General features: G+C 45.6%; 2 long non-coding RNA genes across 3 annotated transcripts in view; both read left to right on the forward strand.

Moving 5' to 3' along the window:
• Positions 1-16,137, forward strand: part of LOC130680073 (uncharacterized) — a 195,579-nt gene that overhangs the window by 86,162 nt on the left and 93,280 nt on the right. The gene's annotated exons all lie outside the window — the stretch shown is intronic.
• LOC130680072 (uncharacterized) overlaps positions 1-16,137 on the forward strand; it is a 47,971-nt gene that overhangs the window by 18,292 nt on the left and 13,542 nt on the right. The window lies entirely within an intron of this gene.

Consider the following 16,137-nt stretch of genomic DNA (forward strand, 5'->3'; position numbering starts at 1 on the left):
TCTCTGTCGGAGAGAGCTTCCTCGCTTGGGGAACCAAAAGGATTCCGTGTGTAACAGAGCTAATCCCCAGGCCCCAAACTCCGCAAGGATAGAACCTCCTTTATTTGGGAGCTTGCCCTACGTGTGTCTTCATTTGGCTGTTAAATTGCATTCTTTAGGACACCCGTTTTTTTTGTTTTGTTTTGTTTTTTTAATAATTATTTTTTATTGAAGAGTAGTTGACGCACAGTATTACATTACATTAGTTTCAAGTGTACAACACAGTGGTAGAACATTTATATACATAATTCTAGGTTCCAGCTATCACCCTACCAAGCTGTTACAATATCTTGACTATATTCCTTATGCTATACATTACATCCCGGTTACTTATTTATTTTACCATTGGAAGTCTGTCCTTTTTTTTTTTTTTTTTTTTTTTTTTTGTGAGGGCATCTCTCATATTTATTGATCAAATGGTTGTTAACGACAATAAAATTCTGTATAGGGGAGTCAATGCTCAATGCACAATCATTAATCCACCCCAAGCCTAATTTTCGTCAGTCTCCAGTCTTCTGAGGCATAACAAACAAGTTCTTACATGGAGAACAAATTCTTACATAATGAATAAGTTACATGGTGAACAGTACAAGGGCAGTCATCACAGAAACTTTCGGTTTTGCTCATGCATTATGAACTATAAACAGTCAGTTCAAATATGAATACTAATTTGGTTTTTATACTTGATTTATATGTGGATACCACATTTCTCTCTTTATTATTATTATTTTTAATAAAATGCTGAAGTGGTAGGTAGATACAAGATAAAGGTAGAAAACATAGTTTAGTGTTGTAAGAGAGCAAATGCAGATGATCAGGTGTGTGCCTGTAGACTGTGTGTTAATCCAAGCTAGACCAGGGCAATAAAACATCCACGTATGCAGAAGATTTCTCTCAGAACAGGGGGGGTGAGGTTCTAAGCCTCACCTCTGTTGATCCCCAATTTCTCACCTGATGACCCCCTGCGACCGTGCCTGTCTTAGGTTGTTCCTCCCTTGAGGAATCTTACCCGTCTCTGGCTAACCAGTCATCTTCCGGGGCCATACAGGGAAATGTGAAGTTGGTAAGTGAGAGGGAAGCCTTATTGTTTGAAAAGGTTAGCTTTTTACTTCTTTGCATATTTATGCCCTGTGGCTTCTATGCCCAGCATTTGTCTTGAGGTATCTTTACCACTTGGAAGAATTATGATACTCGGTAAATTTGATATGAGGCACGAATTCTATTTAAGGGTTGTAATTAGGAAGGAAGAAGAAAAGCTATAGAAGTAGCAGGCGGAAGAAAACATGGGAAGATTGATTATTTCTTTGACTAGGGCACCCGTTTTTAAACTGCTAAATGTGTTTTTCTGAGTTCTGTGACCACTCCAGCAAATTAATCAAATCTAAGTGGGAGGACATCGGAACCTGCAATCTGTAGCCAGTTCTGTAGAAGCACAAGTCACTGACTGGGGCCTGCGACAGGCATCTGGAGGGGCAGGTGGGGAGTCTTGTAGGATGGAGCCCTTCACCTGGGAAATCTGGTGCCGTCTCCAGGCAGATGCCATTAGAACTGAGTTGAGTTCGTAGACACGTTACCAGTGTTTAAGAATTGCCTGGTGTCTGTGAGATTACACACACATGCACACACACACGCCCAATCTTGGAATCGTGTCCACAAACTCAAAAGGAGTTGTACTACGATTTGTATGAGAAAACACATTTGGTGTCACGGTGCTGGGATTTGCTAGAATTGCCCACGTGCTCTGAAATATGTGGTTTTTGAAGTGAAAGAATGGAAGGGCAGGGGATGAGGAACCTTTGATGCCTGGACGGCTGCCCACTCACCCTTGGTATGAAGGAGTAGCTGCCCTAAAATTGGTTACTAAAGGTAAAAGTTAGCAGTGGAATTTAGAAATAGCAGTGGACCCACCTCCTAAGGAGTTGGCTTGGTGGCTATGTAAGGAAATGCAGATGAGTAAGAAGCAGGCTAAATAATCCTTTCCCTGGTTGTTGTTATCTGTAATAGTCAAAATGAAAATGAAAGAAAGTGCTGGGTCAGGGCTTGATGCAGAACCAAGCTGGGATTTGGGTCAACCTGAGCCTCGGCCATGAGCCTCAAAGCCGCCTAGAAAGGGAAAATGATGTCAAGCAACACAGAGTACCTCTAAGACCTCAAGTCGCCAAGAAAATAATGTAGGAGGAGGCAAAAGTCAGGAAATGTGTGAAAGCAGGGAACATAGTGTAAGGGAACTGGCTCCCTGTGTGGACCGGTGTCCCCAGCTTCCTGAAGAATTTTTAGTAAAGGGCATCGTGAGGGCCCCAGCCTGGGGGCCGTGTCTGGTTTTGAATGCCTCCGAGTGGCAGGGCGTGTTTGGGCTGATGCGGGACCCTCTCTCCCTCTTGGGCAATCACAGGGGGCTGGGAGTGATCCAGACACACGGGAGGTTATTCCCGAGGGAACAGCCTGCCTGGCGGACTGTGTAAAAGCCACTGTGAGGTCTGTATGTCCTGAGAAGGGGGACTGCCCAGCCGCCCCTCTAAGTGCAGATGGAGCACCCCAGATGGAAGAGCTGCTAATGCTTCCTATGTGGGACTGGCTTTGCAGTGACCGAGGTAGGCGCCCACTGAATGGTCCTGGTACACAGGTCATGGTGAGTGCTGAGGCTAAGGGCCCCAGTACATGGCAGCCCGTGTAACCTGACGGCTACAAAATCGAGCAGTTTGAGGAGGCTTCTCAGATTTCTTACCTCAGCTTCCCCTCGTGGGTCTTACGATACCAAGAACATGAGCATAACTAGGAAGATGGGGAGAGACAAAGGGGAGAGTGAAGGGACTCGGGCCAAGTGAGTGGGAGTTTTCAGATGGTTATTGAAAAACTGTGTGAATCAAGCAGACACTGCTGGGGTTGAAAAAAGGTATTAATGTAGCAGTACCAGAAAGTGGGTGAGCCGGTGGGAACCCCTGTTGTTGCTGCAACATTACAGCAGCCCAAAAACTCCACTCTGTGTACCCCAGTTCGGAGGAATTTAAAAAGCCTGAAGTCCATGATTACAATAAGGAAACTGACTGGGAATCCCCGGGAGTGGTGGTCAGGCAGGTTAATCAATCTAAAGATAGACAAAAGTGCCAGGGTCTTCTGGCCGCACCCCAGCCTGGGACCTGAGACCGTTCGCATGTATGTGGGAAAAATGGCCAGGGGGAGGAGGAAAATGGCCCTGGGGCTCCTTGGTACAGGAGCCCAATGCACTATGATACCAAAACCTGTTGGTGAAGTCTTAGCAGGGGCTAAGGTTAGAGTGGGAGGATATGGAGATGCAGTGGCTGATGGTATTGAGGTGGAAGTTTGGATGAAAATTGAGTGTTTGAGCACGTTTTGCTTGAGGTGGTTGCGTCCCCTTTACCTGAAAGGATTATTGGGATGGATACTGTGTCTGACTGGGGTTGGCTTCCCCTGCCTAATACAGTAACACAGAAGGCATGTAAGCCCACCCTCAGGCCTGTTTAGTCGGACATGCTAAATTGGGAATGGCTGGAACTTGACAAACATATCACCATTCTTAGGAGTGCCATGCTGGAAGCTGGAGCGCTGCTGTCCGCAGATCTGCTGTGCAGTAGTCCTGTGTGGCCTGTGCAGAGGTGGACGGCACATAGAGACTATTCAAGCTTAAATGAAATGGGTGCCGCCCAAGGTCCCAGCAGTTCCAGGCATGGTCTCAGCCGTAGAGAAAGTACAGCAGGTTGGAGGAGGCTGGTACCCCTGGATGGACCTTACAGATGCTCTCTTCTCCGAGCCCGGTTTGCCTTCAGGTGGGAAGGATCCCAGTTTGCCTCTGCTGTGCTAGGCGGGGATCTGAGCTCCACGGCTGATTGTCACCACGTGGTCAGGAGGGATATGGACTTGGCGCAACGCTTGAGTGTAATAATACACGATGTTGGTGACATTATGGTAATACCAGAAACGGAGGAGCTGGCTAGGACTCATTTGAATGCAACAAGGACATACGTGCCCAACCAGGGCTGGTTAATAAATCCAGCGAAGGTCCAAGGTCCTGCTCAGTGAAATTCGTAGGAAGAACATGGGCAGGAGCCACCCAGGATATTCCAGAAGTGTGACTATCAATAAACTGCTGTCACTCCCCCACCAGGTCCAAACAAGAAGCCCAGCACTTGCTTGATTTATTTGGGTTTTGGAGGACTCGCATTCCACACCGGGAACTATTTCTAGCTCCTGTGTGTAAGACTCCATTAAAGAAAGCTGCATCTGAGTGGGGTCCTGAACAGAAGCAGGCCACGTCAGAACTATACATGGCAGCTGTGTGCTTGACACCATCGGGCCCTTGTGACCCCCACTGAGACAGGATTTTGGAAGTGTCTGCCCCCCACACCCATGCAGACTGCAGCTTGTGGGAATAAAAAGAAAACGAGCACCTCCCAGCTGTGACCCTTGGGATTCTGGACCAGAAAATTCCCACATGGTGCTGCCTGGTACACACCACTTGGGAGACAATTATGAACATGCTGTTGGGAATTAATCAAGACTGCTTAAGTGACCGAAGTAAGTAAAACAATTTTGAAACCTGAGATACCCATACGTGTTGGGTGATGTCAGAGAAACACCCTAATGGGGAAAACAGAGCCGAGAAGAGTCCCATAATCAAACTGATATCGTTCCTGCAGGGGCAGGCTGCCAGGAGGATGCAAGGAGGCGCCCATGGATCCACGAGCAGGCAGCCTCATCTCCTCTGGGACCGACGCTGGAGCCCCCCGGGAACTGCATGGACGGTGCCCTAGGAGCAGCTCTCAGCTGAACAACAGAGCTGCTTGGTTTACAGAGGGCAGTTCCAGGAGGCATGGACTCCTTCCTGGTTGGAGGGCTGCTGCAGTAAGACCAGGGGATGGCAAGACTGGCTGGGAGGAAGGAGATAAACGTGATCTCAGTGGGCTGAATTCCATGCCCTTTTCTGGGCAGTGACGGGAGAATGGAGCAGTGAGGAAAGCCCCTCGTGCTGGGGTTCCTATGACTTGGGGCTGTGGATACTGGCCTGACTGTGTGGCCACGTAGACAGGAAATGGGAAACTGGACTATGAAAGCAATGCCCACGTGGACAACGGCCATATGGATATTGCCCTGGGAATTTGAGGGGCACGTTAAAGCAGGCCATGTTGGTTTGTATCAGAAGAAGCCTTTCTAGGAGTGGGAGGTGACTGTAGCCACCAGGTGGGCCTGCTGGTGCGGCCCTTGGAGGCAGCCGCCGGGGTCCATACAAAGAGTGGCTGTGGGGAGCTGCAGCAGCGCGCGCACAGGCTGAGTCTACGCGTATTCCTCTTGCACCCTGTGAGGCACGGAATGCCAGCAAGACCTGTTCCGACTGTCAGCTAAAGAGACAGACACTGCATTTGGCTATGGGGAAAGTTCCCCAGTGGGCACGCCCTGCACATAGCTGGCCAGTGGGTGAGATTGGATCAACGCTGCTACCGCTCGGAGGCTGTAAGTGGGTCGTTAGCAGAGTAGACACTTATTCGGGACTATGCTTTGCATACCCAGTGGTAGGTGAAATGCTGAAGACACCGTTTAAGGTTTGGAACTGAAGATTCTATACCAGTTTGGACAGCCAGGTTACATCTCCGACCAGGGGACACGCTTTACCGACCATGCTGTTCCACGGTGGGCCGAGAAACATCCCATCAGACGGATGTACAGTGTTGCATGTCACTCTCAGAGCAATGGTTTAATAGAAAATTGGAACGGGCTGTGGGAACATTGGCTGTGTAAAATGGGAGATAAAGGCACGAGGGGCTGGCTTACATGCCTTCAAGAGCGGGTGCTCACACTCAACGTGAGGCGGCTAAGGGAGGGTAGGTTCCTCTGCTTCTCCAGGGGTCTGGGGAAGGGGGTCTGGGAGCGGTTGCTAGTGCACTGTTCTGTTCTTACTCACACCACCACAACTTTGTTTTTTCCTAACCCATTCAATGGTTCCAGGAACACAGCTGCTTCTGAGGGTGCCAGCGCAGTGAACTTTACTAATTAAGCAAGAAGATGTAACCACACCCTTAAATCTTTATGCCATAATTCCTAAGCGCCTGCTGAGGTGAATGGTGCCTTGACCCCAGGTAGCCAGGTCAGAACTGATAGCAGAGCTGTGGCCGGGAAAGCCCCCAGGCTCTGCTCCTTGGTAACCCTACCTTCCTTGGGTGGGAGGGGGCTGAGGGGAGGCACTTGTGAGACTGGTATTGCTGCCAGCCATCTGGACCAGCACTGTAGCCAGACCTGATGTCCACTCCACAGGCAGAAAAATCTGGGTAAAGATAAATGGCAAATGAAGAGAGGAGGAAATTACAGCTTAGGGTACAGGGATGGATAAGTGGGTTATGCCTGGAGAGAGATCCAGCATTTTATTAATACCTCAATAGATAGAGCCTCAGACCAAGAAAATAGTACCTGTCGGCCAAAGCACACCACATGCCCCAAAGGGTGAAGCTCTGTGTTTGCCAAGACCACCACTGCGTTTGCAGCCTGGCAAGGTTGAATGGCAGCCTGCAAAACGGAGTTACATCACTCTGGGAGAAACTCTGGTCATAAGATAACGTTGACAAACTGAACCAATATAAAATGCTTGTAATGAGTTTATAGGTCAAGTGAGTTATCAGTGTAAATCTGTCCCCACCCCACACTGGCGTCTCCAAATGTCAGGCCTGTTTGCACTGGTACTATTGTTCTATCTGTTGTATGAATGCTATGCCACATATAAGGGCTGCGACAGGCATGATCGCTTTTCTGTGAGGAATCCGTGTTTGAGACCAAGGAGTGTGCTGCACAAAAATGCACTCCGGTTGCTCTGCTCTCTTCCTCACGTGCTGCCGTCTGCCCTGAATTCTTGCTCCCTGGTATCCTCCTCACCACTGCAACAGCAGCGCAGACGGTGTTGAGCTCCATCCTTCACCTGAGCTGAAAGGCAGGCAAGGAGCTGGCACTGCTGTGGGGCTGGGTAGCTGAGGACAGGACTGGTCCAGGGAGGGGCTGGCTCGTCCTCTGGGGCCTGAAGGTGGGTCGGATTGAAAAGGAACGGCAGGGGCAGGGCCAGAGCCTGGAGGAGTCCCGTGTGACGGCTGCGGAGGGGGCTCGGGCAGTGAGCAGCTTCCCCTGCACCTGGGGCTGCCAGCACACCTCCGGGTCCCGTCATGTGGCCTCTCTGACAAGATGTTTTCAGAGGTTTTTAAAGAAAGAAAGAAAATGCTATTGTAAGTCTCTTCCTGTTTTACTAAATAACCTGCATGTGAACCATAGAGTATAACAATGCAATCCCACTTCTACCTTTCCCTGAATTGGTTGGGGACTTGGCCCACCCCCACTGCTGTGTAGTCACTGCTTGCCTTACAGCTCCCCCCATGCTCGGTGGGAGAGCTGGATTTCAGTCTAGGCTGTTCCCTCTCTCCTGCCTGGCTTCTGGGGGGCCTGTGTGGCTGCCCTCCTGATCACAGCTGGGTTGGGCTGGGGCTTCTGGATACAGGGATGTCTGTCCCCAGCCCTGGCCAGGACCCAGGCACAGCTCTCTTAACCTCACCTACCAGGACTGCACAGCCCTGAGGTGACCCAGCTTCTAGTCCCACTGACCAGCTTGAGGTTTCCCTATCCCATCTTCTTTGGCCCTCTACTTTCCTGCTGGAAACACTCCACTTAAAACTTCAGGGTATCTGCAGATACAGGATTTAATACATCCAGGTTATGGCAAAGGATCACTGGTATTTAATGTGTGTGTGTGTGTGTGTGTGTGGTGTGTGTGTGTGTGTGTGTGTGTGTGTGTGTGTGTGTGAGAGAGAGAGAGAGAGAGAGAGAGAGAGAGAGAGAGAGGCAGAGGGTGTGAAGGGGAGAGGGCATAAGCTATCAGGAGAGCTCTTTACCGGATTTATCCAGTTTTCCCAGCATTATTTGTCAAAGATTCTATCCTTTCCCCATTCCTATTTACACTTGGTTCCTTACTGGTTGATTGTATATATTTATTTCTGGGCTCTCTCTCTTCTGTTCTGTTGAGTTACATGTGCATCATTCATTATGCCAGAACCATACTGATTTAGTTACTATAACTTGTAATATAGTTTGCAGTCAGGAAATGTGGTTCCTCCCATTGTCTTCTTTCTCAAGATTGTTTATCTCTTCTGGGTGTTTTGTGGTTCCATCTGAATCTTAGGTTTTTTAAAAATATTTTTGTAAAATAATCATTGTGATATTTGTGGGGACAATATTGAATCTGCTGATCACTTTAGGTCAGATGCTCCAAAGCACAGGTAACAAACAAAAACAAATGAGGGGCTGCATAAAACTAAAGAGCTCTGTACTGCAAAAGAAATAATCAAATGGAAAAGCAACCTACAGATTGGGGAAAATACTTGAAAATGGTGTATCTGATAAGGGGTAATATCCAAAATATGTAAGTAATTTGTACAACTCAGGAGGGAAAAGAATTGGAACATGAGCTAAGAACTTGGATACTTCTTTAAAGACAGAGAAATGGGAAAGATTCACATGAAGAGATGTTCAACATTACTAATAATCAGAGAACTGTAAATCAAAACCAATATATAATCACTCCTCATGTAGAATGGCTATTATAAAAAGAAGTGTTGGCAGGGATATAGAAAAATCGGAATCCTTGTACATCCATGGGCTGTGTCTGCATCTGTCTGTGTCTCAACAATTGATGTGGGAGATTCTTCCTCTGTCAGTAATTATTTGTAAATTCTGATTGCTGTGTGGGGTCCCAGGGGCTGCAGAGAGCACTGTGTATATCCATTCCCTATTCATGAGCATTTGGTTAGTTTCTAGAACAGTGATTTTGACTCTGGTTGTTGGGACCAAACAGGTGCACAATATTGGGGATGTTTGTGTGCAGGGACCACTGTAGGTGTGTACACAGCCTTAGTAGATGCCGGCTGTTTTCCAAAGAGGTTCTACCAATTTAACTTCTCACTAGCCCTACATGAATGATCTGATTGTTCCAGAACCTGAGGAGCATGTGGTATTCCTGGTATTTTTTCATTCATCTAACCTGATTTCTGTCTTAAAACAGCTCATCGCAACTTTTATTAGCATTTCCCTGAAATTAAACAGGGTAGAAAGCTTTTTAAAAACACTTCAGTTATTTGCTTATCCTCTTTTATCTAATGTCTGTTCTAGCTTTGGCCATATTTTTCTAGTGGGCTTTCAGTACTTTGTTTTATTGGATGAAATTATTTACCTAATTTGGCTTGATGTCCTTTAGCAGATGCAGGTAATTTGAGTCTCTCCCACTCAGGCTTTCCACTGCTCTATCTCACTGGTGAACTTTGATAAAAACCAGCTCATAATATATCTTAGTGTGATCCAGGTTGTCATTTTCTCCTCTCTGTGTTTCTCTGTATGAGGAAGGAAATGTTTTTCTCCTCATTGTGAAAGAGCTCTGCTGTGTTCCAAATTAAGGCTATGTTTTGTGTTTATGTTAGAACTTAAATTAAGAAGTTTATTTAAGAAGTGATTGATCCCAGCAAAGGCTGGGTTCCTGAATGGCAAGACATTTGAAGAACCAATATCTCAACCAAAACGCTGTGTGAACAATACTGGAGATGTCAGGACAGAGTGGAAGGAGAAGTGGGATGTGACTGAAAGAGGAGCAGAGGGAATGTGGGGTAAGGAATTGATACCACAGGTGAAAATACACAGCATGCTCCCCGCTGTTGAAGGACAGCAATCCACACATGCAGTTAAGATTCCCTAAGCACAATATCTACACTGTATAAACCATAAGGGGTTACAGTATGATAGAAAAACCAGAATTAACGTAACAGACTTCAGGGAAATCAGAGGCCAAATAAGCAAGAAAAAGGCTGACAGGTGATGTCTAAACATATATGCATAAGGTAGATACATCAACAGAGCACCATTTTTAAAATGCCCCAAGAAATTTTCATGTCAAACCACAATTCTATACCCATCAGCAGTATTAACCACAAAGATGTTTTAAGAAAAAGTTAAAGTGAGACACTTCAAAGTTGGCAGCCTTGAATTAGAAGAACTACTAGAATGAGTTCTTAAGTCCAAAGGAAAGTAACCCCAAGTTGAAAACCGGCAATGTAGGGAGAAACGAAGAGGAAAGGACAAGGCAATTTATGAAGAGAGGTGAATGTTAGTCTGTGAGTTCTAGAGTGAGCTCTCATGGAGATCAGACCATGTAGAATTAAAGTGCATGATAACAGTAATAAAAGTCAGGAAGGGTAGGAGAATTGAAAGTGTTCTAAGGTATTAATCAGCATTTGGGAAAGTGGTAAGAGTAATTATTTTATTAGACTGTCTTTATTTTTTTTAAGTTTATTTATTTTTTCTATTTTGGTATCATTAATGTACAATTACTTGAACAATATTATGGTTACTAGACTCCCCCTTTTATTAAGTCCCCCCACATACCCCATTACAGTCACTGTCCATCAGTGTATAAGATGCCATAGAATCATTACTTGTCTTCTCTGTGTTTACTGCCTTTCCCTTGTTCCCCCCACCCCCCACTACATTGTGTGTGCTAATCATAATGCCCCTTTCTCCCCCTTATCCCTCCCTTTCCCCCAACCCTCCCCAGTCCCTTTCCCTTTGTTAACTGTTAGTTCATTCTCTTTTTTTTTTTTGAGAGGGCATCTCTCATATTTATTGATCAAATGGTTGTTAACAGTTAACAACAATAAAATTCTGTACAGGGGACTCAATGCCCAATCATTAATCCACCCCAAGCCTAATTCTCATCAGTCTCCGATCTTCTGAAGCACAACGAACAAGTTCTTACATGGTGAACAGTACAAGGGCAGTCATCACAGAAACTTTCAGTTTTGATCACGCATTATGAACTACAAACAATCAGGTCAGATATGAATATTCGTTTGATTTTTTATTTTTTTTTAATTTTTTTCATTTTTTTTATTGAAGGGTAGTTGACACACAGTATTACATTAGTTTCAGGTGTACAACACAGTGATTCAACATTTATATACATGATAATTCTAGGTACCAGCTATCACCATACCAAGTTGTTACAATATTTTGACTATATTCCTTATGCTATACATTACATCCCGGTTACTTATTTATTTTACAATTGGAAGTGCGTGTATATATATATATATATGTTTTTTGTGTGTGTGAGGGCATCTCTCATATTTATTGATCAGATGGTTGTTGACAACAATAAAATTCTGTATAGGGGGGTCAATGCTCAATGCACAATCATTAATCCACCCCAAGCCTAATTTTCGTCAGTCTCCAATCTTTTGAAGCTTAACGAACAAGTTCTTACATGGAGAACAAATTCTTACATAGTGAATAAGTTACATGGTGAACATTACAGGGGCAGTCATCACAGAAGCTTTCGGTTTTGCTCATGCATTATGAACTATAAACAGTCAGTTCAAGTATGAATATTCATTTGATTTATATGTGGATATCACATTTCTCTCTTTATTATTATTATTTTTAATAAAATGCTGAAGTGGTAGGTAGATACGAGATAAAGGTAGAAAACATAGTTTAGTGTTGTAAGAGAGCAAATGTAGATGATCAGGTGTGTGCCTGTAGACTATGTGTTAATCCACGCTAGACACGGGCAATAAAACATCCACGTATGCGGAAGATTTCTCTCAGAACAAGGGGGGCGAGGTTCTAAGCCTCACCTCTGTTGATCCGCAATTTCTCACCTGATGGCCCCCCTGCGACTGTGCCTGTCTTAGGTTGTTCCTCCCTTGAGGAATCTTACCTGTCTCTGGCTAACCAGTCATCTTCCGGGGCCATACAGGGAAATGTTAAGTTGGTAAGTGAGAGAGAGGCCATATTGTTTGAAAAGGTTAGCTTTTTACTTCTTTGCAGATTTATGCCCTGTGGGTTTTATGCCCAGCATTTGTCTTGAGGTATCTTTACCACTTGGAGGAGTTATGATACTCGGTAAATTCGATATGAGGCACGAATTCTATTTAAGGGTTGTAATTAGGAAGGAAGAAGAAAAGCTATAGAAGTAGCAGGCGGCAGAAAACATGGGAAGATTGGTTATTTCTTTGACATATCTTCTTGTAGAGTAACTTAAGCATGCATAGGTTTTAAACTACTAATTAAATTGCGCTCACACATTTACATAATAGGAATACAGTTACATAACCAAAGCAGACCTACAATTACCAGCCATCTCCAGTGAAACCAAGTAAACCAGTTAGGCACCCTAAGCGTTTGTGAAAACTTATCTATGATATGATGGATATTGTCTAACTGAATTTGAATAGTTTGAGAAAAATCAGACAATTTAAAACAACACATTCCTGGGAACTGTTCACATCCCATATGTTCTTTTAACAGTAGATAGTCTGTAGTCTCAAGATTTTGGAGCGCTGCAACTTGCACTTCTCCTAATTCTTGGCTGAGTTCCAACAGTATAGATCCAGTCAAGTTTGTTATTTTACTGTATGCACAGGCCAGCTTAGATATCTCCCCCTTCATTCCAATGGCAAGTCCAGGAACCGGTGGGATGAATGCAGCTACAACTGCAACAGCGCCAGGATCTTTGTTGACATTTTTTTATGATCATCTTCTGGAATGACTCTTCCAGAGTATGTTGATGTTGAAACTTCTTCTTCATATCGTATCTTATTTCGTTTTCTGGGTGACCAAATTGGGCTTTGATCCTCTGTATAAACACAAACAGACCCTTTGCCCACACTTTGATATGCCCTTTATACCATTGTGAAGAACTTATTGGAGGTCACCACACAGGAACTGCTTTTTTTTTTTTTAAGAGAAAGAAATATTATCAGAAAAATGTACTTCCATAGCTGATCATCTGACACCCTTTAAATGATCAAAATTAAGGATATTTAAAGCATGCATTAATCGTTGATTTACAGTTAGTTTTATCCTATCAGGGAGTAATCCCCCTTTTCTTACTTTTTCTTTTTTGTTATCCTTAATCTACAATTACATGAAGAATATTATGTTTACTAGGCTCTCCCCTATACCAGGTCCCCCTCACAAACCCCTTTACAGTCACTGTCATCAGCATCGCAAAATGTTGTAGAATCACTACTTGTCTTCTCTGTGTTGCACAGCCCTCCCCTTCCCCCCCCCCCATTATGCATGCTAATCATAATACCCCCTTTCTTCTCCCCCCTCCCTTATCCCTCCCTACCAACCCATCCTCCCCAGTCCCTTTCCCTTTGGTACCTGTTAGTCCATTCTTGGGTTCTGTGAGTCTGCTGCTGTTTTGTTCCTTCAGTTTTTCCTTTGTTCTTATATTCCACAGATGAGTGAAATCATTTGGTATTTCTCTTTCTCCGCTTGGCTTATTTCACTGAGCATAATACCCTCTAGCTCCATCCATGTTGTTGCAAATGGTAGGATTTGTTTTCTTCTTACGGCTGAAAAATATTCCATTGTGTATATGTACCACATCTTCTTTATCCATTCATCTACTGATGGATACTTGGGTTGCTTCCATTTCCTGGCTATTGTAAATAATGCTACGACAAACATAGGGGTGCATATGTCTTTGTCAAACTGGGCTGCTGCATTCTTATGGTAAATTCCTAGGAGTGTAATTCCTGGGTCAAATGGTAAGTCTATTTTTAGTTTTTTGAGTAACCTCCATATTGCTTTCCACAGTGGTTGAACTAATTTACATTCCCACCAACAGTGTAGGAGGGTTCCCCTTTCTCCACATCGTCACCAATATTTGTTGTTGTTTATCTTTTGGGTGTTGGCCATCCTAACTGGTGTGAAGTGATATCTCACTGTGGTTTTAATTGACAAAATTACACTTCTAATTTCTCAGGAAAAAGAGACCTACGTGAATCTTAATAAACCTCGCAGGCTTTCCTTACGTAACCGCAGTAGAGCACTGTTTCCTCAGTTAAGTACCTGAGGAAGCAGCTGGTTTGCTCATCTTTAAACACCAAAATCACCCTCAGCTGGAGCCGCACAAAGCACGAAGAAATGAGACTAGTGACATAACCGCAGAATCACATTTCCCATTTCATAGATGCTCACTGCAGAACGTATACTTGTCAGGAAACAATGCTTCATGAATATTGTTACATTTCTGTATGGTCAGGACTTTCTTAGCAAACAGCTTTGGTATCTGGGTTAAATATGACTGCATAAGGATCCAAAAGACAGAGCCCACGAGACAGATAGAAAGTTTCCTCTCTCCCTAGAGCCTTACGTTTACACTCCAGGTTATTTAAGCGATAGAGGAGACCTTTCCTTCTCTTCCGGAGTGAGGATCTGTTTACATTCCAGAGCAAACATCTCTATTTCCATCTCCAGAAATGCAAATGGACCAAAGTGCCAGCTATCAATGTAAGCTCCAAGTTTCATGATTTCAGAATTCCTTCCTTGTGGTGCAAACCCCAGTGTGTTCATAGGGTGTTTTTGCCTCTCACGGCATTACCCTGTGGAGAACTGAGACATAGGGAACCAACACCACTCACTCTCTGAGTAAATAAAAGGTATGATTTCAGATCCAAAACAAAAAAAATGAAAGAAAGGGAAGGTAGGACAGCTGCTGTGGCCATTCAGGGAGGTCTCGCCCTTACCCCGATATACTTTCTGGGAATGAAATGTGCTTGTCCTAGAGAGAGACCACCAGGGGTTCAAATCCAAGCTCCTTCCCCAGTTGCTGGAGCCCACACAGCACACCTGCTGTGCCTCACCTCTCGTCCTCATCCAGGGGCTCCATTGCTTGGAAAAACGACATGAATTGCTCGTCGTGCTCCAGGTCACACAGCGCAGCCAAGTGCTTTTGCATCTGGATCTAGTGTAGGATGGAAGCCACAATCATGCACTGTCATCTCCAAGATTCATCTGTTTTCTCAGTGGGCCAAATGAGGACTTGAATAAGGGTATGTGGAAATCACAACCCCTACATCTTTCAAATCCTTGGTGGTGACATCAGTGTGTAATCTCTCCTGGAATATATACTTTAGGGGGAGTTCTAGAGGCTTGTACTTGACCTGCCACACAGCATGAATTCCTTGCTTCCCTATTCTCGGTCTGAGGCTTCACCTGCAGCATAAGACCTGGAGACTTGTCTCCAGCCTGGAGCACCCCCAAGGGGATGTTTGTGCTGATCGTGGAACTCCCCTCCAGGCCAGGCCTCCTCTCCTGGGAGGGTGAACACATCCCGAGAGCCCTTGGGGAGTGTTATGGGGAGACCAGAGCCAATTGCCTCTGCTCAGCCTCCCGAGCCTTTTGTCACAGACGTCAGGCCGCTCAGCAGCCTGGCCTGGGGATGGATGGCTGAGGGGCACCATGGGGGAGGACTGGGGACCTGGGAGCTTTGGGGGGTGCTCTGAGGTGTGAAGTGTGGAGAAATTGGGCTCACAGAAAGCCCCCCAATGTAAGGAGTGCACCTCTTGGAGGTGCTTTGAGAGACCAAGTTCAGCGTTTTTTGAAAAGGAATTTTCTGGAATGTGTGGAGCAGCTGTGTCTCATTAAATGGGACAGTGCTAGACTGGTGCCCTGCAGCCGTGGGATCTACTTGGGTACGTCTGCAGTGGTGTTCAAGACCTGAAGAGACACCCTGGGGCTTCTAATCAGCAAGTTTCTGTGTCCGATCATAATCTATAGGTGACAGGAAATAAGGTTCACTTTCTGTTTGAACAGCCCTCCCCAGTGCTGTCAAGGTGTGCCAGCCTGGGGCTTAGTGCGCCCCGTTCTTCCTGAGCACCTTATGGGGGGAGAACAGAGGATAGAGGGAAACCTGGTGGAGGTCAGGGCCCCCCTGCGTCATAGAGTTTGAGGGCTGGGGGTGCGGTGGGCTGGGGCACACGATGTCTGCAGGAGGGGCAGAGCTTTGAGAAGAAAGAGCAGTGTGGTGGCGATCCGTTCATCATTTATTACATTCTGCACAGGGATGACCCCAACCCCCAGGAACCATTAACCTCAGACACAACACCCAGACCACACTGTGCCTGGGGAGGCTATTTCTCAGGGATTAGGGGAGGGAGTTGCACAAGGGCTCCGCTGGGAGCATGTCCTGGGACCCTGCGTCAGCCGGCCACCCTTGCAGCCTCGGATGCCTCCGCTGGGCACCCAGGGGGCGGTGGTCCCATGCAGCACTGCGCC

Source organism: Manis pentadactyla, chromosome 12 (assembly GCF_030020395.1).
Source record: "Manis pentadactyla isolate mManPen7 chromosome 12, mManPen7.hap1, whole genome shotgun sequence".
Classification (NCBI taxonomy): Eukaryota; Metazoa; Chordata; class Mammalia; order Pholidota; family Manidae; genus Manis; species Manis pentadactyla.